Source organism: Oryctolagus cuniculus, chromosome 8, assembly GCF_051225735.1.
Source record: "Oryctolagus cuniculus isolate XC-2025 breed Fujian yellow rabbit chromosome 8, ASM5122573v1, whole genome shotgun sequence".
NCBI lineage: Eukaryota > Metazoa > Chordata > Mammalia > Lagomorpha > Leporidae > Oryctolagus > Oryctolagus cuniculus.
In genome coordinates, this window is record NC_142874.1 from 11,940,067 (window position 1) to 11,963,117 (window position 23,051).

Here is a 23,051-nt window from a genome sequence, read left to right on the forward strand (position 1 = left end):
TAAAAATAGATCCATCATATTGATCAAATACTAACTTCCCACTTCATTTGAGAGAAAAATGAAGTTCAAGGAACTTAGTGATGAAAGTAGAATACACTAAACCTCTGATGCCTGTTACTATTTAAGCATTACAAATTAAATATATAAGTGGATGAATGTATGTATATTTTCATAGTTATAAAGCTTCACCCTCTGAAGAGTAATGGTCAAGAACCCCAGTGCACTGTGTCGATTTTGACAGTTACAGGTAGCCTGGAAGCACTTCAACCACTGAGGAAGCAGGTTCACCCAGTTGGTAGAAATACGACAAACCCTCAGGCACGTCATATTGAATGGGGAAAAATTAGAAGCATTTCCCCGAAAATGCAGAACCAGGCAGGGATGCCCACACTCACTATTGCTACTCCATATAGTCTGGAAAGAAAAAGAAATCAAAGGGATACAAATTGGAAAGGAGGCAGTCAAATTATCCCTGTTTGCAGATGTCATGATTCTATACATAGGGGATCCAAAAGACTCCACTAAGAGACTGTTAGAACTCACAAGAGTTTGGTAAAGTTGCAGGATATAAAGTTAACATACAAAAATCAATAGTCTTTGTATACACAGACAATGCCATGGCTAGAATAGAACTTGTAATATCAGTCCAATACACAATAGCTACAAAAAAATCTAAATCCCTTGGAATAAATTTAACCAAGGAGGTGAAAGATCTCTGCAATGAAAATTACAAAAGACTAAATAAATACAAGACTCAAAACAGGAACATCTTCCATGTTCCTAGATTGAAAAATTAATAGCATCAAAATATCCATACTACAAGAAAGCCATTTATAGATGCAATGTGATCCCAATCAAAATACCAAAAACATTCTTTGCATATCTGGAAAAAACAATGCTAAAATTCAAACAGAAACACAAGATACCATGAATAGCTAAAGCAATCCTATACAACAAAAACAAAGCTGGAGGCATCACAATACCAGATCTCAAGATATATTAGAGAGCGGTTATAATCAAAACAGCCTGCTATTGGCACACAAACAGACATGTAGACCAACAGAACAGAATAGAAACCTCAGAAATCAATCCATGCATCTACAACCAACTCATCTTTGACAAAGGAGCTAAAACCAATCCCTGGAGCAAGGACGGTCTCTTCAACAAATGGTGCTGGGGAAACTGGATCTCTGCATGCAGAAGTATGAAGCAAGACCCTTCCTTACACCTTATACAAAAATCAATTCAAAATGGATCAAGGACCTAAATCTACAACCTGGTACCATGAAATTACTAGAGGAAAATATTGGGGAAACTCTGCAAGCAATTAGCTTAGGCAAAGACTTCTTGGAAAAGACCCCGGAAGCATGGGAAATCAAAGCAAAAATAGACAAGTGGGATTAAATCAATGTAGGAAGCATTTGTACAGCAAAGGAAACACTCAGCAAAGTGAAGAGGCAAACAACAAAATGGGAGAAAATACTTGCAAACTATGCAACTGGTAGAAGGATTAATAACCAGAATCTTTAAAGAGCTCAAGAAACTCAACAACAACAAAACAAACATCCCACTTAAGAAATGGGTAAAGGACTTGAATAGGCATTTTTCAAAGCATGAAATTCAAATGGCCAACAAACACCTGAAAAAATGCTCAGGATCACTAGACATCAGGTAAATGCAAAGATAAATCACAATGAGGTTTCACCTCAGCCCAGTTAGAATGGCTCAGATAAAGAAATAAAAACAATAAATGCTGGTGAGGATGTTGGGGGAAAGGTACCCTGATCCACTTGATGGGAATGTAAAGTAGTACAGCCCCATGGAAGACAGTATGGGAATTCCTCAGGAATCTGAAAGTAGACCTACCACACGACCCAGCCATCCCACTCCTGGGAATTCACCCAAAGGAAATGAAATCAGCATATGAGTTATCTGTACCCCCATGTTTGCTGCAGCTCAATTCACAATAGCTAAAATATGGAATCAACCCAGATGTCCGACAACCCATACCTGGATTAAGAAAATGTTGTATATACAAAATATGGAATACTACTCAGCCACAAAAAAGAATGAAATCCTTTCTTTTGCAACAAAATGGATGCAACTGAAAACCATTATATTTGGTGAAATATGCCAGTCCTAAAGGGACAAATACCATATGTTTTCCCTGATCTGTAATAACTAATAGAGTACCAAAAATGTAATTTTGGGAGTGAAATTGACATTTTGAGAGTTGATTATTGTTTACAGCCACTGTCCCTAGTGTTGAGGAACAGGGTTTCTTTCTTCTTACTATGTGTGGAATTCTTTACGTAGTGGAAAGTTAATCTTGTGATGATAAAATAAACTGAGTGTATGTCATTGTATAAATTAAAAGAAAGAATAAGAAAGGAAGGAGGAGGGGAGGTAGAAGCATGGGCGGGGGGGAGGTATGGTGGGAAGCACCACTATGCTCCTAAACCCGTGTTTATGAAATACATGAAATTTGTTCACCATATAGTATTTTAAAAAATAAAAAGAAAGAACACTTCACTCAGATGTGAAGTATGAGTAGAAGGTCTCCAGGTAAAGTAGAAGGAATATGGGATGTTCCATTTTCAAGCATAATCCCAGTTCCACTCTATAAGTACATCTAACAGACCCAAATGTGAGCCTTCTTAAGATGAACAAAGTGTTTCTGTCTTACGTAATACATTCAGCGAGGGGTAGTGCAGGGCTGTCAGTGCGGTGCTGTGGTCTTTTAAGAACCAGGGTCCCACCTTCTCTTGCAGCATCCAAGCTTATGACTCCAAATCTAAGTTAGCATCTAGGAGTTCTGGAGCTCCAGCCATCACATTCCCTGTGCACTGACAAGGGGAGGAAAAAGGCAAAAATAAAGGAATTTCACAACTGAGTCAACCCTCTTAGGTTTCTTCTCATAAGCCCCAAGCATACACCAAGCTCATCTTACCGGCCAAAACATAGATGAAGGGCCATGTATAAATGCAGACGTGATAGAAAATGCCTGTTATTCTGTAGTGCAGTGTTTGCTATTAAAGATTGGGCTCTGCTCCAAATCCCAAGATCTCACAAACTAGTAAAGGTGGTCTCCAAAGAGTTCATGGAAACTGCACATGATAATAAATTCTGTTTTCCATGAACTTTCTGAATCACCCTTATATCATCCTAGGTAAAAACAAAAAATAGGTCATGAATAAAGGAGAATCAATGAAGGATAGTAAATCAGTGAAAGGAGCAGAAATGGTTTGCAATAATCAAGTGAATATTACAAGAACACCTAGAATACATGTATAGTTGTTTCTCTTCCAAATACTAAGAGCAGCATTAGGCAACAGGAGCAGCATATTTGCCTTAAAAATAATGTCCCTTTAAACATCGGCACTCATCAGTGAATGAGAGCACCTTATTAGAAATCTGTTCATGTGAAATTCAACCACTGGTGATACCCTCAAAAAATATCAACTTTAGGTTGCTATAGCTGCTTTGGTTTAAAAAATCACTTTCACATAAATATTTTCACTGATTTTTCGGGAATGACACCTAATTATAAAGTTTAAGCATCCCTAAATGCATGTTGCTAGCACCTGAGAAATCCTTGAAAACTGTCCAAAAGCTTCATAGTCACACTTCTAGAGTGAAGACCCAATGGCTGAGCCATTGCTGAGGACAAATGATACCTGCTCCACCGAATCTGAAAACACAAGTGTGCTAAACCTGCAAGCATTTAAGTCACCGATGAGGGCAGGAGCGCCTGCAAGCTTCCAGCATAGGACTTCTCACCCAAATCTTGTAGGCAAGTCTGCTGACAGTGAAGTCCCTTGTTCGCTTGTCATGGTAAGGATTTCTCCTTGCTTTCTGAAGGAGAACTAGAATGTACATAGTACCCGTGGTTGGAATTTTTTTTTCTTTCAGGACTTTTGGACACTTCAAAATGTTCATGGAAATGATATTAAAAGATAAGTTTGTTTTAGTACAAAAAAAAATGGAATCCATTCATACAAAGGGGCTTCAAGAAGTTCATGTAAATATGTATTACAAAAAAACTTCAGGCCGGCGCCACAGCTCAATAGGCTAATCCTCCGCCTAGCAGCGCTGGCACACCAAATTCTAGTCCCTGTTGGGGCTCCGAATTCTGTCCCAGTTGCTCCTCTTCCAGGCCAGCTCTCTGCTGTGGCCCGGGAGTGCAGTGGAGGATGGCCCAGGTGCTTGGCCCTGCACCTGCATGGGAGACCAGGAGAAGCACCTGGCTCCTGGCTTTAGATCAGCGCAGAGCGCCGGCCGCAGTGCGCCAGCCACAACAGCCATTGGGGGAGAAAAGGAAGACCTTTCTCTCTGTCTCTCTCTCTCACTGTCCACTCTGCCTGTCAAAAAAAGGAAAAGAAAAAAAAAAAAAAACTTCATGGACATAAATTTGTTTTTGCACCAAAATAAACTTAACGTTTAATTCCACTTTTCTATGAGCTTTTTGAAATACCATCTTATCATCCCATTTTCTTCGGGGTTCTAAAGTTTTTACCAATAAACCTCTTTTAGGTCCAACAGGGATTCCCTTAGAAGTGAGTTGACACTGTCCTTTTGCTGTGCTTAATTTTTTTCTAAGAATATGAAATTCTACACAATCATGTTTCAGTAAAATGGACCATAAAATGAAATCTCTTCATAATGTCTCACTTTTTTAGAACTATCTCTTAAAATGTACTTTTGACATTTTTCTACAGTATCTTTGGAGAGGAATTTTTTTTTTTTTGGTGTGGGGGGCAGGATGTCCAATCTATTAAGGTTCTTTGAGCTTCCTGCACCTAGACGTTCTTAACATTCCCAAGATTTGGAGTTTTCACCTATTATTTCATTAAATACATTTTCTATGACTTCCCATCTCTTCTCCTACTAGAACACCCATAATGCAAATATTTGCTCTTAATGTCCAATAACTCACAAAGGTCTTCTTTTTTAATTTTCTTTTTAAATCTGGCTGTAATTTTTCAAAATACTCGTTTTCCAGCTCAGAAATTCTTTATTCTGATAAATCATGCTGCCGGGACTCTCAAATATATTTATTCCACTTCACTTACTGAGCTCTTCAGTTCCATGACTTCCAATGGATTCTTGTTTTATGAGATCTATCTCTACAGAATTTCTCACTCATGTCATGCACTCTCTTCTAATTTCACTTGATTATTTGTGTTCCCTTCTTATTTCATTTATTTGCTTGTCAATTTCTTTTTCTTTGGAGTTCATTGCTAAAGAATTATTGTGTTCCTTTGTAGGCATCATGTTACCTAATCTTTTCATGCTGCCTCTGTTCCTATGTTGGTATTTGTGCACCATATGAGTCAGTTGCCTTTACCAATTTTATCTTTCATTGTAAGACTTTCTGTTGGTGAGGCGACCTAAGATGCTGGGTGGAAATGCTGTGTTGGCTTTGACTCCAGGTGGATATTTAGTGTGGTGTTCACGCGGCTTCCCCAGCTGCCTGTAATCTACAGGTGCCAGTATCACAGGTTATCGCCACACATCAGGCTGCAGGAGTTAGGGGACTGCGCTTACAGCTGGATTACAGCTCCTTTAGGTGGTATAGGTTTGCCAGCAGCTCGACCTAGGTACAGTGCACTTGGCTGAGGATATGGGGCTCCTGCCAGTTTCCATGGATCACATGAGGGCACACTACTCAGTGGGCCAATGTGGCTGCAGTACAGCCTGCCTGGTAGCATGTGGTGGAGCTTAAGCCTATGTCCGAGTGCTACACAGAGCTGGACTACACCAGTCAGCCCAGATGGGGCACATGTCAGAGACTAAGGGATGCATGAGTAACTTTTTGGAGACTCTGTGCACTTACCTCCTAGGGGAGGTTTGCTCAGCTGCTTCCTGAGGCTAAGGGCGGATGAGCAGGGCAAGGTGTGCTTTTCATGGACACAGTGGGCCATGCTTCTGACATCAAGCTGTTCAACTGCTTCTTGGGGGCCTTGGAAGTATGGGCAAGAATGCCAAGTTGCTTCCTGGGAGCTACAGTGGAATAAGCCACTTAGGACAGGCTTTACGGCTGCTTTCCAGGGTTGAGGAGGGAGTTAGGGCGCTCATCTGTTCCCCTGTGCCTCTGTAGGTCAAGCCATTCATCACAGGCTGCCTGGCTACAGACATTCTAGGGCTGAAAGTGAGTGGTCAATGCCACTTGGTGGCTTCCTGTGACAGCAAAGTTGATGGTGACACAGGCTACTTCCCAGGAGCTTCAGTGGGTTGATCTGCTCAGGACTAGTTACCCAGTTACTCCTGCAGGCAAAGGAGTGTGTGTGGACCATCCAGCTGCTTCTAGGGCAGGATGAGGGTGGCCAGTGCCATCTAGCTGCTCCCTGAGGTCAAGGATATGGGAACAGGGCTGAGGCTGTCTAGCAACTCCTTGGGCAGCAGGAGGGTAGGCGGTCCCACAGAACTTCCGCTGGGACCTCTGCAGGCTGAGTCTGTCAGGGTGAGTGTCAGAGCTGAGAGAGGCTGGGTAGGGCCTCCTCTGTTTAACAGGACAGGGTCCGTGGAGCCACTGGGAGCAGGGTTCACAGAACCCTGGTGGGTGGAGTCTCAAGGTGGGTCAGGGCAGGAAGAGCCTGGTTGGGGACAGGGCACAGTATAGGCTGGGCTTTTTCCAGGGCAATGCAGTGGTATGGTAACCTGGCAGCTTCCCAAACTGGGCTCAGGATCGGCAAGGGCCATTGCATTCTCCAGCAACAAATGGCTCGGGTGTCTGTGCTAAGAGTAGGGATTGACAGGGGCCTTCTGCTTACCCTTTCTCTATCAAACAAAGTCCCTCTTGATTCAGGGTTGATCTTGAGACACAAAATGACAGATGATGTGTGCTTACTCCTTTTTCACCAGGCTACTGAATATCTCCATGCTTTTTTTTTTTTTTTCAGGCAGAGTGGACAGTAAGAGAGAGAGACAGAGAGAAAGGTCTTCCTTTGCCGTTGGTTCACCCTCCAATGGCCGCCGCGGCCAGCGCACCGCGCTGATCCCATGGCAGGAGCCAGGTGCTTCTCCTGGTCTCCCATGGGGTGCAGGGCCCAAGCACCTGGGCCATCCTCCACTGCACTCCCGGGCCACAGCAGAGAGCTGGCCTGGAAGAGGGGCAACCGGGACAGAATCCGGTGCCCCGACCGGGACTAGAACCCGGTGCCGCAAGGCGGAGGATTAGCCTAGTGAGCCGCGGCGCCGGCTCTCCATGCGCTTTATCTCTGCCAAATCTCCACTGGACTCTGATGCTCTCCAGTGAGACAGCTGCTGCTCTTCCCCAGTCTCGGTCTCTTCTTGGGGAAGCAAGCACACCAGGCACCTGTGTCAGCCCCCTGGTGATAATCTAGACTCTTCATCCTCAACAACACAATCTTGACATGGGAGTGAATCCATCATGTTCACAGTCCTTGGGATTCCTCAGCACGTGTACACCAATGGGGTGGGAAATTTGGGGGAGCTGTCTTAGAATTCTTTGTTACAGCCACCATTCTGAACTTTCTGGGGCAGGGTGTGGCAGGCAGAGAATGGTGACTATCTCTTGGGATTATAACACAATCACAAATTGCTTAAGGCTTATTTGCCTGGGTAAACCACTAATAAAATGTCGAATTCCCGTGTTAAGCAAGTATCCATCCCTATTTCATTGATTTCTCTGAGCTAAATGAAGTCTTAAATTCCCTAGAAGGATGGAAAGAGATTTGCCCGAGATTTGTTGTCACCTAGGGCTGTGGGCTAATAAAGCGGGAGATTGAGTTGTTTGTCACATACTTCCAAGGGAACCTCAAAGAAAGTTAACAGCTGATTACTGGATAGACGTCATCCCTCAAAGTCCTCTAATGACACTGTTAATGAATAAATTAAAAAACAAGCCCGCAAAGTAGGCGAAAGAAATACTTTCGTTTTAGGTTCCTTCAGGCTGCTCTGAGATTAAGCTTGCACTCCATGAAGGCCTTCCCTCCATAATCCTCAGAGTCTGATCTTTTGTAATATTTATTCACTACTAATATTCTAAACACACACATGTATAAAATTGATAAATACTTTGTAGAATCCTCTTAAAAAAGCTACCCCTTAGATTTCAAAGGTTAAAATTAACATTAAATATCATTGTAAAATATTGATTCAATTAAAAATACGATCTTCAAGGATCAGAACATCGCAAAGTTAAGGCATTTTGTAATTGGATATAACTGTTATTTTTTTAATTCTTTTTTATTTATTTATTTGACAGCTAGAGTTAGACAGCGAGAGAGAGAGACAGAGAGAAAGGTCTACCTTCCGTTGGTTCACTCCAAAAATGGCAGCTACAGTCAGCACATTGCGCCAATCTAAAGCCAGGAGCCAGGTGCTTCCTCCTGGTCTCCCATGCAGGTGCAGGGGCCCAAGCACTTGGGCCATCCTCCACTGCCCTCCCAGGCCACAGCAGAGAGCTGGGTTGGAAGGGGAGCAACCGGGACTTGAACCTGGTGCCCATATGGGATGCCAGTGCCGCAGGCGGAGGATTAACCAAGTGAGCCACAGCACTGGCCCCGGATATAACTGTTATTGAACTGGCTTATTAGATGTTGCCTCTTTAATCTGGTGTATTTTTTCAAAAAAAACCAGCCTCAACATTACATGATAACTAACGTGCTCAGATTCAGTGTTTGAAATGAGTGCTTCCTTTTTCAATAGCATTTTTTCTGTTAAAATGGCTCATCTCCAACATTTGCATTGGTTGCAATAAACAGCTTTTTTTTCCCAAACTAATTTCTTTTTTTGATTGTTTTCTTTTTTTATTTATTTAATAAATATAAATTTCCAAAGTACAGTTTATGGATTACAATGGCTTCCCCCCCCTCCATAATTTCCCTCCCACTCACACCCCTCCCATCTCCCGCTCCCTCTCCCATTCCATTCACATCAAGATTCATTTTCAATTATCTTTATATGCAGAAGATCAATTCAGTATATATTAAGTAAAGATTTCATCAGTTTGCACCCACACAGAAGCACAAAGTGTAAAAATACTGTTTCAGTACTAGTTATAGCATTACTTCACATTGGACAACACATTAAGGACTGATACCACATGAGAAGTAAGTACACAGTGACTCCTGTTGTTGACTTAACAATTTGACACTCTTGTTTATGGCGTCAGTAAGCTCCCTAGGCTCTAGTCATGAGTTGCCAAGGCTATGGAAGTCTTTTGGGTTTGCCGACTTCGATCTTATTCCGACAGTCTTAGTCAAAGTGGAAGTTCTCTCCTCCCTTCAGAGAAAGGTACCTCCTTCTTTGATGGCCCCATTCTTTCCACTGGGATCTCACTTGCAGAGATCTTTAATTTAGGTCCTCTTTTTTTTTTCCAGGGTGTCTTGTCTTTCCATGCCTAAAATACTCTCATGGGCTTTTCAGCCAGATCCGAATGCCTTAAGGGCTGATTCTGAGGCCAGAGTGCTATTTAGGACATCTGCCATTCTATGAGTCTGCTAAACAGCTTATTTTAACAATTTGTAGGGGCCGGCACTGTGGCGGATCCCTGCACCCATGTGGGAGACCCAGAAAAAGCTCCCGGCTCCTGGTTCAGATCGGCACAGCTCCGGCTGTTGCTGCCAACTGATCAGCACAGCTCCAGCCGTTGCAGCCAACTGGGGAGTGAACCATCAGATAGAAAACCTCTCTCTCTGCCTCTCCTTTCTCTGTGTAACTCTGACTTTCAAATAAATAAATAAATCTTTAAAAGAAAAAAATTTGTAAACCAAAATTTTTAATTAACATTATTTAAATTAGTTCAAAATTACATAGAGGAACTACATGTAGAAAGCAATGATGAAAACATTTTAGCCTTATTATTAATATAAATCCAAAAATACTCAAGAAGGTGGCACTATTTTTATGTAAGTTTTGTTTAGATATACCTCACAGCCCACAGAATTCATTATTTAAATTATAGATATAATTCCATAGATTTTATGACATTCATGAAGTTGTACAACCATCACCTGTCAATTTCAGAATATTTTCCTCACCCCAAAAAGAAACCCAGTATTTCCCATCAAAACACTCAGTCACAGGCACTACTAATCTGATTTCCACCTCTACAGACTTGTCAATTCTTGAAATTTCATGTAAACAGAATCCTATAGTGTGTGGTTTTTGTGGCAGACTTGATTTATTTAGCAAATGTTTTCAAGGTTCATCTGCGTTCTAGCGTGTATCACAACCAGATATTAGTATTTTGGGTGGCACCATTTTTATACAATAAATTATTTTTTGTAATTCATTAATATGATACTGATGAAATGGCCTTCTATATCTACACTATAGTTCTACGGTGGAATTTAGCGATGTGCACCAGGAGTCTGGCACGGGTTCCCTCCTTGCCAAACAGTAAGCTCCTCTCTGAGCTCTCAGCTTGACTCTGCCTCACCCTGGGCCTGTATGGCCTTGGCCTACTGAGCCCAGTTTTAGTAAAAGGCCTGCCAAGACAGCTGAGAGAGACTCTCCCTACCATTGATAACTACCGAAATTCCTCATCACCCTCCCCTCGATATCTAATCAGGTTCTCTTCCCGCCCCCCCTTTGACATCTCATCAAACTCTGCAGGAACTGTCCACTCACTTGTTCCCTCACCCTGCCACGGTCCCCAGCTACATTTGCTACATTCAGAGTCCAGGTCAGATTTATATTAAATTCTCCTTCCTTATTACAACAACTTGAATAATATCTATCTTACCATTTTTAACAAGCGCCTGGCAAAACTTCTCTTTGACAAATCCTAAAAATGATAAATAACCTTTGACTCAATAACATCAACTCTGGAACTCTGTCTCGGGGCAAACAATTTAGAATTGAATACAAAAGACTTATTCATGAATCGATGGTAGTGAATATAACAGTAAAGGAATAGGAACAAACAACTGGTCATTAGAATACTCAGCATTAGGGGAATGTATGAGCAAATCAAGCCATGGCAGTTTAATGGCACATGTTGTAGCCACTAGCAAGTATAGTTACAAAGTTACAGCAAAGTAGCCAGCACCACAGCTCACTAGGCTAATCCTCCACCTTGCGGCGCTGGCACACCGGGTCCTAGTCCCGGTCGGGGCGCCAGATTCTGTCCCAGTTGCCCCTCTTCCAGGCCAGCTCTCTGCTGTAGCCAGGGAGTACAGTGGAGGATGGCCCAAGTGCTTGGGCCCTGCACCCCATGGGAGACCAGGAGAAGCACCTGGCTCCTGCCATCGGATCAGCGTGGTGCGCCAGCCACAGCACGCCGGCCGCAGTGGCCATTGGAGGGTGAACCAACAGCAAAAGGAAGACCTTTCTCTCTGTCTCTCTCTCTCTCACTGTCCACTCTGCCTGTCAAAAAAAAAAAAAAGTTACAGCAAAGTGAAAACATTCATTATGTTACTAAAGTGTTTGGCATAACATGACTAGAAGTGGAAATGTAGAGTACTCAAATCATTCTATTTGCCAAGTACCATTCACTGGAGAAACAGTGTGAAATAAGGTAAAAATGCCTGTTCTCATGGTGACTATCTTCTTATAGGAAGTTTATATTCTAATATATACATATGTATATATGTATATATATGTGTGATTATCACACATTATTTGGGAATAAAGGCTATGGGGAAAAAAATCAAAGAATGGAGAGAAATATGGGTGTGGGGGTCCCTTTTAAAATATGGTGATCTGGAAAGGTGTTAGTGAGAAAGTCCCAACTAAGCGATGACTGAAGGAATGGAGGGAGCTAACTGTTTGGATGTCTGATGGAAGAGGGTGTAAGTCCAAATGTCCTGAGCCAGGACTGTGCTGTGGTGCGTTGTGAGCTGCCCTGGAGGGATAACGACAGGCATTAGAGAGAAAGTCACGGGGCCAGCACTGTGGTGCAGCAGGTAAAGCCATCACCTGTGATGCCAGCATCCCATGTGGGCGCCCGTTCCTGTCCTGGCTGCTCCACTTCCAATCCAGCTCCCCGCTAGTCGCTTGGGAAAGGCAACAGAGGATGATTCTGGTGTTTGGACCCCTGCCAGCCCAGCCCTGGCCTTTGCGGTCATCTGGGGAGTGAACCAGGAAGTGGAAGTTCTCTGTCTCTCACTCTCTCACTCTCTGAAACTCTTTCAAATAAATAAACAAATCCTTTTTAAAAAATTTTAAGAAAGATATAAAGTCAAGATGCACCTGTAAGAACTTAGCATCCCTGTAAGGACTTCAGGATAAGACAAGCACATTCTGCAGTCATTGAAGCTGCAATCTGAAGAATCTGTTGAAAGTCACTAAAAAGACAACATTTTGACTCCCAGAAACTCTTCCTCCAACACAGGAAACTGCTTCTCCCCAGTGACAGTAAAGACCAGAGGCGACTTCCTGGGAAGTCTGAACCATAAAGACCTCGAGCCCAGTGCCACAGCGAGGAGCCATGCTGAAAGGGGCACACGACATGCACCTACCGTCTGTCTTCACCACTTACGCACCTCCTCTGTGAATGGGGACTGCCCAGTGCAGCTCGGAGGGTCTCTGTTTCCAGCAGTTACTGAGCCAAAGAAAAAAGAGCTCTCAGCTGATGTTCTGTAACCTTGGGGGAATACGACTTAGAAGCTAAGGTTTTACATTCTGCTTTATACCTTACAGTCTTATTGTAGTTGTTTTTCTCTAGGGTGCAAATTATTTTTTAAATGTTTCATTTCTTTGTGATGACAGCACCATCTAGTGGCTAGTGTTGACTTAATTTTTAAAATATTGTTTGATATTTTTAAATATATATAACATGAATTTAGTAATATGTTAGTATTAAAAGCAAGCAATAACAAGATATGAAAAAATATTTTTAATATGGAATTCAAAAGGACAAGCCTTCATAACTATGACTAAGCATTGGTGTCTTAGAATAATTCTAAAATACTTTAAATAGAAATTCAAAATATAGAAATACATTGTGAAAATCTATTTGTGCCAAAAATACGGCAGATCATCTTACAGATTTGCTTATATATGCACAGCATATGTCTGGAAGTACACACACAAACACACACACTCCACGTCCAGTGACACTCGTTGTCTTTAGTGAGAATAAACAGATGGCTGAAAAATAGGAAGGAGTACTCTTTGAGGCTTTCGAATGTTGAACCTTTTTAACATAACATGTAAATTAAAACAAATTCATATGAAGTAAAATTTGCTCATGCTTCTTTCAGATCCTGATGTCATATGCTCTTCCATACCTTTTTTTTTTAAGTTTTATTTATTTAATTTGAAAGTCAGAATTACAGAAAGAGAAAGAAAGAGAGAGATCTTACACCTGCTGCTTCACTCCCCAGATGGCCACAATGGCCAAAGCCAGGAGCCAGGAGTGGCAGGGGCCCAAACACTTGAGCCGTCTCTACCACTTTTCCCAGGCCATTAGAGGGGAGCTGGATTGGAAGCAGAGCAGCTGGGAGCAGGCAGCTTTACCTGCTACACCACAACCCCAGACCCTCTTCCCTGCTTTGTAGGTCTTATTAGCACCTGATCTTAGCATGGGATTTTCCTGAAAATAAAACTCAGATGGAAACAGAACCAAATTATCTCTTTAGAGTCCAGGTCTCGGGAATGGTCTTAAAGTAAACACCATTTTCAACAAACAAACTATAGGGAACCAGCACTGTGGCATGTAGGCTAAGCTTCCGCCTGTGACACCAGCATCCCATCGTATCCCAGCTGCTCCTCTTCCCATCCAGCTCTCTGCTATGGCCTGAGAAAGCAGTAGAAGATGGCCCAAGTGCTTGGGCCCCTCCACCTTCATAGGAGACCCAGAAGAAGCTCCTGGCTCCTGGCCTTGGATTGGCCCAGCTCTGGCAGTTGTGGCCATTTGGGGAGTGAGCCAGCAGATGAACGATCTTATCTTTCTCTCTGCCTCTCCTTCTCTTTATCTGCAACTCTATCTTTCAAATAAGTAAATAAAATCTTAAAAAAAAAAAACTATAGAAAGGTCTCTACTCTGCAAAAAAGAAATTGCTGCCTATCCTACATCTTCATCACAGGTTAAAGAGGCCTGAGAATCCCAGATTCCCTAATTGAGATACCTCATCCCAAGAGAGGGCTCCCTATTCAAAGGAACAGGTGGGCCGGCACCGCGGCTCACTTGGCTAATCCTCTGCCTGTGGCGCCGGCACACCGGGTTCTAGTCCCGGTCGGGGCACCAGATTCTGTCCCGGTTGCTCCTCTTCCAGGCCAGCTCTCTGCTGTGACCTGGGAAGGCAGTGGAGGATGGCCCAAGTGCTTGGGCCCTGCACTCCATGGGAGACCAGGAGAAGCACCTGGCTCCTGGCTTCGGATCAGCGCAGCACTGGCTGTAGTGACCATTTGTGGAGTGAACCAACGGAAGAAAGACCTTTCTCTCTGTCTCTCTGTTCTCTCACTGTCCACTCTGCCTGTCAAAAACAAAAAAAAGGAACAGGTAAAAACCCCAAGAATACAAAGCTGTGATAGCTAAAACCACAGTGCGTCATGAATAATAACTAGTGTTGGACCAACCCGATTTTCTAGAGGTAACCTGGGATACTTAACAAAGCAGTGTAACTGGATGCCAACAAGTCCTTGATAGTGTGTCCTCAAAACCATGTGTAATTTTTTCAAAAGATCTGTTTATTTATTTATCTGAAAGGCAGAGCAGGAGAGATGGTGGAGGGGAAGAGAAAGAGGAAGAGAGAGAGAATCTTGTATTCGCTGGGTCATTCTCCAAATTACTGCCACAGACAGGTCTGGCCAGGTCCAAGCCAGGAGCCTGGAACCAGATATTTGGACCATCCTTAGCTGCCTTCCCAAGCACAGTAGCAGGATGCTGGATCAGAAGAGAGGCACCCAGGACTCAAAATGGTGCTCCACTATGGAATGATGGTGTTATAAGCAGTGGCTTAATTCACTGGGCCACAATGGGCCCAGGATGTATAATTAAATCAAGTCAAAGTGGACGATGATGTCCATAAGAAGGTTAATAGCTGGCTTGAGAGGTTCGAAGATGGCAGAAGAGTGACAGGGCAGTGTGATTTAGGCTGGGCAAAATTAATATAAAACTAAGTGGAGGAAGTACGCTCTCAGGGTAAAGCTGCGGGGGAAACTGCAGTGGGGTCCTGAGAAAGAAGCATAAAGGGCCCGGACCTGTGTGGAAGCCACAGACACGCAGCAAGAAGCAGCAAGACAACAGAAGTCCCAGCAGCTCATATCTGGGGAAGAAGGCGGTCACCCGGGCACACCAGGTGAGATCCGACTCCACGGGCCTGCACCGATGCTGATACACCTAGAGGAAGAGCTTAGTGAATGCTAATACAGCGAGAGGAAGAGCTTAGTGAACTGCACCTTTTTCAGTCCAGCCAGGATCCCTCAAGACAGTGGGGTGACTGTTCACTTGGGGGTGGGGGGCGGGGATTGTGAGTCTCTCTTTCCCCTCCTCCCTCCTACAACAGTGGCCTGCAGGGAGCGGTGGGAGGGCTGGCACCATTTTTGGACTTAGGCACATAGTGGCCTGCTCACCTTGTGTGAGTGCACCCAGTAATTTTTGGAGTCTCCCTCCACCAAGTTGGTGGGAACACCCACAGCAGTGCAAGAACAACTGACGGAGACGGTCTCCACTGTGCCAGCTGCAGCCACCCAACAATGAGAGGGGAGGAGGCACCATCCCTATGGAAGGGAAGTGCCGCCCACAGGACTCTCCCAAGTGCACAACACAACTGTGAAGTGAGCAGGCTGCAGCTGATGGGTATTGTGGATGCCTGTGATCCAGAGACCTTACCAGAGAGAAAAACCCACATACCCCACTGGCATCCAACCTCATTGGGAGGACAGGACTCAATCCAGAGGGCTGGAACACACGCTTAGGCCACCTGCGGTCAGGACGGGCTGGGGGAGTGGAGTGGCCCCACTTGCACTCCTTGTCCCTGAGAGCCCTGGGTGCTGAGACTGGGAAAACACTGTGACTGTGTGAGAGGAGGCAGGGTGTGGCTGGGCTCTGGGCAATCACAGGGTGCTGCTGCACTCTCAGAGTTCCCTGGCTGCCTAGAGCATAAGGAACAGTGCTCACAGGAAGGGCTGTGCAGATTACATGGGTGGTTCATACAGCAGTGCAGATGAGTGCTGAACACACTGGGCTAACACCTGGCCACTCCTCAGCTAGGAAGAGAAGGCGTAGTTGTACCAACAGAGATGATCATTCTTTTCCATTCGGTTAACCAGAGGAAAGCTGCCACACCCAACATGGGTGTTTCCCCAGAAATGCGCCTTATCCTGGAGCATGGACCAGAACTCCCTGGCCACACCTACCACACAGCTTTTGGTATTCACTGAAAGCGCAGACATTCCACTAAGCCACAGAAGCATAGCTCAAAGATAAAAGCCATCAGAAGAAAAAAAAAAAGCAGCATTCTACAAATGCCTAGAAATGAATGTAGAAATTCAAGAAATAAGAATAAGGAAGACACTATGACTTATTTAAAGGAGTGCAAAACATTTTGATATTATAATGTGAAGATGAAGAGATTGAGGAAATGTCAGAAATGGAATTCAAAAAACCAATCAAAAGATTACTTGAAAGTAGTCAGAAAAAAATCCATTAGACAAAGAGAGCTATATATGATATCAATGAAAAATTTTACCATGAAATTGAGATTTTAAAGATAAATCAAAATGAAGTACTAGAAATGAAGAATTCAATAGATCAAATAAAAAATGTAGTGCAATGCCTAACAACACATTTGGTGATGCCAAAGAAAGAATATCCAAGCTAGAAGAAAAATCTCTGGAAATTTTACAGTCAGACCAAAAATAAGAAGAAATTAGAAAACTTAAAAACAGTGTTGGAGATATATGGGATACTATAAAACAAGCCAACTTATGGGTCTTAGGAGTGCCTAAAGGAGTGGAAAAAAAGAAGGGAATAGAAGGCCTACTTAATGAAATAATACCAGAAAACCTCCCTAACTTGGACAAAGAAAGGAAGGTTCAAGTATAGGAAGAACATAGAACTACTAACAGATATGACCATTAAGGGTCATCACCATGACACATAGTAATCAAACTCTTCAGAGTAAAGCATAAAAAGAGGTTCTAAAATGCACACGAGAGAAATGCCAGAGGATCTCCAATTAGATTCACAGCTGACTTCTCATCAGAAACCCTAGAAGCTAGAAGACAATGTCAAGATATTGTCAAAGTCTCAAGAGAAAAAATTTATCAACCCAGATTATTGTTCCCTGCAAAGCTGTCATTTATGAATGAAGGTGAAATAAAGACTTTTCATAATAAATAGAAATTGTTAAGAATTTGTCACCTAGGCCGGCGCCGCGGCTCACTAGGCTAATCCTCCGCCTGCAACTCCTGCCTCCTGGCTTTGGACTCGATCAGCTCTGGCTGTTACAGTCTAAAAAGAAAAAGAAAAAGAAAAAAGATATATTAAGGGCAAGAATGACAATCAGGAGACAAAATATCCAACTTAGCAATTGCAGTGCTAAGTACTGGTCATGTAATGAAAGGGTAAGTTTAACCTGAGAGAAATCATAAGTGAAGTACTGGGTTTGAAGCAACTGAAAAGAATCCCAAAGGGTACCAAGTTTTGATCCTGGATGAGATATGCAAGGAAGTCTAAAGCAGAGTTAATAAAACTATGAGAGGTATACACTTAATTATAGGTGTTCTGGCAGTCACATTTAAAAAGCAAACAGAAACAGATCAAATTATTTTAAAATTTATTTTCATTTTATGTGAAAGGCAAGGAAACAGAGAAGACAGAGAGAGATCTTTCATCTGCTGATTTACTCCTCAATACCCCCACAGCCAGGGCTAGCCCAAAGCCAGGAGCACAGAAATTGATCTGGGTCCTCATGTGGAGGGCAGGGATCCGCATAGCTGAGCCATCATCTGCTACCTCCCCGGATGTGCACTGTCACAAAGCAGGATCTGAAGCAGAGGTGGGATTTGAACCAGGCACTTGGAAAAGACATACAGGCATCCCAAATGGCAACTAAGCTGCTGTGACAAACAGCTCCCTCAGTAAAATTAATTTTAATATATTTAATTCAATACATTTAAAATATTATTATCTTAATGCACAAATCTATTGTATGTTTAATACTCATTTTGTTAAAATAATTTTTTATGCCAGAGAGATATGGACATACAGACAGAAATCTTCCATCTACCTGTTTACTCTCCAAATTTCTGCAAAAGCTGGAGCAGGGCCAAGCCAAAGCCAGGGTCCAGGAATAAATCTGAGAGTCCCATAGCAGGTGGCAGTGACCCAGTACTTAAGTCATCATCGCTGCCTCCCAGGGTATCCATTAGCAGGAAGCTGGAGTCAGGCACAGAGCTGCGACTCAAACTCAGGCACTTTGATACGGATTCAGGCATCTCAGGTGGTGTGCTAAGCACTCTGTTAAACACCCCCTCTCATACTCACTTTTGACTCACCATAATTCAAGATGCAATAGACATGTGTGACTTGTATCTATTATATTGAATTGGACAGAAAGATTGAATTTGAGAGAAAATGGTGTGCTTTAAACACAGTGCATGTAAGAAGCCAACAAGATATCTACGTAAAACTTAAAAGGAAATTACTGGACAAATAGATATAAAATGCAGGGGTGAGCACTGTGGTGCAGTGGGTTAAGCCACAGCCTTAGATGCCAGCATCCCGTATCAGTGCAGCTTGGAGTCCCGGGTGTACCACTTCCAATCCAGCTCCCGGCTATTGCACCTCAGAAGGCAGAGGAGGATGGCCCAAGTAACTAGGCCCCTGCCACCCGTGTGGGAGACTCTGATGAAGATCAAGCTCCAGGGTCCTGGCTTCAGTTCCTGGCTTCAGTCTAGCCCAAATCCAGTCATTACAGTCATTTGGGTGAGTGAACCAGAGGACAGAAGATTTTCTTTTCTCTTTTCTCTCTTTCTTCCTCTCTCTCTCCCTCTCTCTCTTCCACTCTCTCTCTCCACCTCCATCTACTCCCCCCCATTCTGTGTCACTCTGCCTTTCAAATAAATAAATAAATCTTTTTTAAGAGAACTAAAATGCAAAGAAGTATTCGGCATTGGATATGGAGACTTGGACCATCATTACTTGAACTGATGCAGCTAGGAACAGAGAGAAGGAATTTTAAACATGATTTGCCAGCCGGCGCCGCAGCTCACTAGGCTAATCCTCCACCTAGCAGCGCCGGCACCCCAGGTTCTAGTCCCGGTCAGGACGCCGGATTCTGTCCCGGTTGCCCCTCTTCCAGGCCAGCTCTCTGCTGTGGCCCGGGAGTGCAGTGGAGGATGGCCCAAGTCCTTGGGCCCTGCACCCCATGGGAGACCAGGAGAAGCACCTGGCTCCTGCCATCGGATCAGTGTGGTGCACCGGCCGCAGAGCGCCGGCCGTGGCAGCCATTGGAGGGTGAACCAACGGCAAAGGAAGACCTTTCTCTCTGTCTCTCTCTCTCACTGTCCACTCTGCCTGTCAAAAAAAAAAAACATGATTTGCCAAAATATGTCACCAGAGCATGTTGCCCCAAGCACTAACCATAAGAACTAATTAACCACTACAGCATCATATATTTAGATGACTGGAAAACACATGTTCAAAGTATAGAGAATACACGGTGCACACAGGAATTTTGCAATTTTTATGACAACCTCCACTCAAAGACCTTGGTTTGGAAACATTTACATATTGCTAAAGTCTTTCCAGAATGTTGCTCTAAATCCATAATTAATTAATTAACACTTTCAATCTTAAAAAATGAATCAGAAGAAAGAGGAAGGCGTTTGACCTGACAGTGAAGACACTGTGTCCTGTATCAGGCTGCCTCGGGTTTGATTCCCAGCTCTGGCTCTCAATTCCGACTTCCTGACAAGGCAGACCCTAAGATGCATTTTTAAGTGCTCTTCGATTGTTGAAGTAGCTGAGTCTCCCATACACATGGGAGACCTGGACTGAGTTAGCAGCTCCCAGCTTCAGCCTGACCCAGGCCTGGAAGTTGCAGGCGTTGGAGGAGAGAACCCATAGACGGGGCTCTCCCTCTTTGTCTCTGCCTCTTAAAGAAGTAAAAATAAAATTTAAATGACTGGCTCAATAAATAATTAAAATAAAAAGAAGAAAGTAAGCAAATGCAAGCTCCTCATTGTAGAGTTAAGTTGCAAAGGGTCCACTTAGGGTTCCGCACTGGGCGTAGCGGGTAAAGCCGTGGACTGCAGCGCCGGCATCCCATATGTGCACCAGTTCGAGTCCTGGCTGCTGCACTTCCAATCCAGCTCTCTAATATGGCCCGGGGAAAGCAGTAGAAGGTGGCTCAAGTCCTTGGGCCCCTGCATTCATGCGGGAGTCCCAGAGGAAGCTCCTGGCTCCTGGCTTTGGATTGGCACAGCTCCAGCCATTGCAGCCATCTGGGGAGTGAACCAGTGGATGAAGGGCCTCCCTCGGCCTCTGCCTCTCTGTAGCTCTGCCCTCAAATAAATTTCAAAATATCTTTAAAAAAAAAAAAAAGAAAGTCCACTTAGAGGACAACAATAAAAACCAAAGCAAAAGTTGGCGTCTACTTATCAAATCCCAAGATAAACTGTGGTTGGAAAGTTAATTGTTTACTGAACTCTCATCTGTCCAGCCTGGCTGCTCTCATAAAAGAAGGTAAAGAATGTTACAGAAATTGACCTGAGTTCAGACACGTCACTCCTATAAACCACCTGTTGAACAGTATGTGTGCATGAGCCAAGGTAGTCTTTGCTTACTGGGAGCTGTATATATAAGGAGTATTTACAGATAGGTGTGTGACAGAAAAAGCAAATAATTGAACTTCACCCACTCAGTTTCCTGTTTCCTTCTTGATTCCTCACAGGCGAATGATTTTCTCATTTTTCCTTGAGAGGTAGATTCCCCTGAACAGACCCTGATTAGAACTTCAGCTAGGAGATTAGTAAGCTTTGATTAATGAAGTGGCATCAGGAAGTGCCTAGGTTCGCAGAGCCGGGTAGAGTTCAGTGAATATGTTTATTAACAGACGCAGCCCGTCCAGGGCTGATGGCAGGACACTGAAGACTCTGTTTGGATGGAGCCGACTGGTTGCTTCCTAGGCACTCTCAAGAGACAGGAATGCTTCTGGTAAGTTTTTACAAAATCCCCATATTTTATTTGCCTCAAAATAAAATTCTTCTTTTTTATTAGCTTATATGTACTAGCAATATACTATTTCACTGCCAAAGATATGAAATTCCACTGTTACTCTTTCCTGGATGTATTTTTAACTGTAAAAATATTTTTAACTGTAAACAGCTGTGTCTAAATACGGAGAGGAAAACATGTCTACTGTGTAGAATAACTCCCCCTCAGAGGGTGTTTTTTCTCCTTTGCTATGTGTGATTTGCCTTATTTCTCCTTCCCAAGTGAGGCATATCTTCATTTAATTCATAGGCAGAACAAAGAAAATGAAGCTAAATGAGAGAACTCAGTTCTATTTTCTCATATATGGCGCCACATTTTGGTGATGGCAAGAAATCATTTCTAAGAAAATATTTCTGAGGGACATAGTTAACGATTTATTTGTTTAAAAGTTAGGCCTAAAATTAGATACATAACATTTTCTCCTGATTATTTCAAAAGCCCGTCTGTAACAAGATTAGGATAATCAGTGGCCAGCATAATTATTTTTTCTGAATATTCAACCCAGGAATTTGAGGTAACAAAAATCCAAAGCGAATCACACTGACATTTCTGAGTTGCCTCTTACGACGGGTGACAAGGACAGAAAATCCAGCCAGCTTCACAGAGCTCCCCTCTTTCAGGACAGAAAGCAGCAACTGTATCATCCATAATTTAAAAAAACTCTTTGCAACTTTGCAATGCAATACTTACAATACATTTATACAAACACACACAGGCACACAAGTACAAGTCCTGTTTCTATATCTGGAAGTTTAACCAAGTCGTTTTATGTAGAACTTCAGTTGCGAGGTTTTTTGCTTCCAACACTTTATTATGAAAATTGTCCAATCATAGAGAAAAATTGGAATAATAATACCATGAATGCCAAAATACCTACCGGGTAGATACTACAATAAGCATATTGTTATATTGGCTTTTTCTTCTTCTGCCTAATATCCACTCATCTATCCACTCACCGATTCATCTTGTTTATTCCTATGATGTATTTTAAAGGTGTAGACCACAGTAATTTGTATCCCTAAACATTTAGTAAAGTATTATCACTAACCAGAGTTCATATTAGCTTAACTCTTTCCTTGAAACAAAATTCATATCCAGTGAAATACACAAACCTTTATTCCACTGTCTGATGGGCTTGATAAACACACACATCTCTGTGATCCAAATCCCCACAGAGGTAAACACCACTATCATTCCAGATCCAGAAAGCTTCTTCATTCTCTAGCCCAGGCCATGCCTGCTCCCCCAGCCAATGCTCTGCTTCTTTGTAAAGCAGGCATACATGCAGAATGCTGGATCCATTCGTGCTGTTGCAATTAAGAGGAAGTCATGTCTTTTGATTGTTGAGTAGTATTCTATTATTCAAATGTACCACAGTTTGTGTATTCGCTCTCTTGTGGATGCACACCTGACTCTATCAAGTGCCTGACTATTACCAATAAGCCTGCTATGAATATTCTTACACAAGTCTTTGTCTATACATACGTATTTCATCTCTCGTGTAAACACTTAGGAGTAGACTTGCTAGGTCATACTGCAGTTATACACTTAGCTATGTAAGACGCTGCCAGAACATTACCCAAAGTAAATCTATCACTTAATACCCTCAGTAAAATTGCATGCTAACTCCCTCTACTCCAAAGCCTTGATGATTTGGGAGATTTAACTTAACTAATACTCTCCCCTTATGGTTTTTTGTTTTTTTTTTTTAACATTAGCCTGACTGATGACTAATGCTATAAGGGGTTATTGGTCATTTATGCATCTTCTTTAGTGATTTGCTATTCAAATATTCAGCCCATTTTGTTAAAAGTTGGATTGTTTATATTTTTATTACTGAGTTGTAGGAGCTTTTGTAAGTATATACTGTGACTATGAGTCCTTGTCAAAGATATATCTTACAAATATTCTC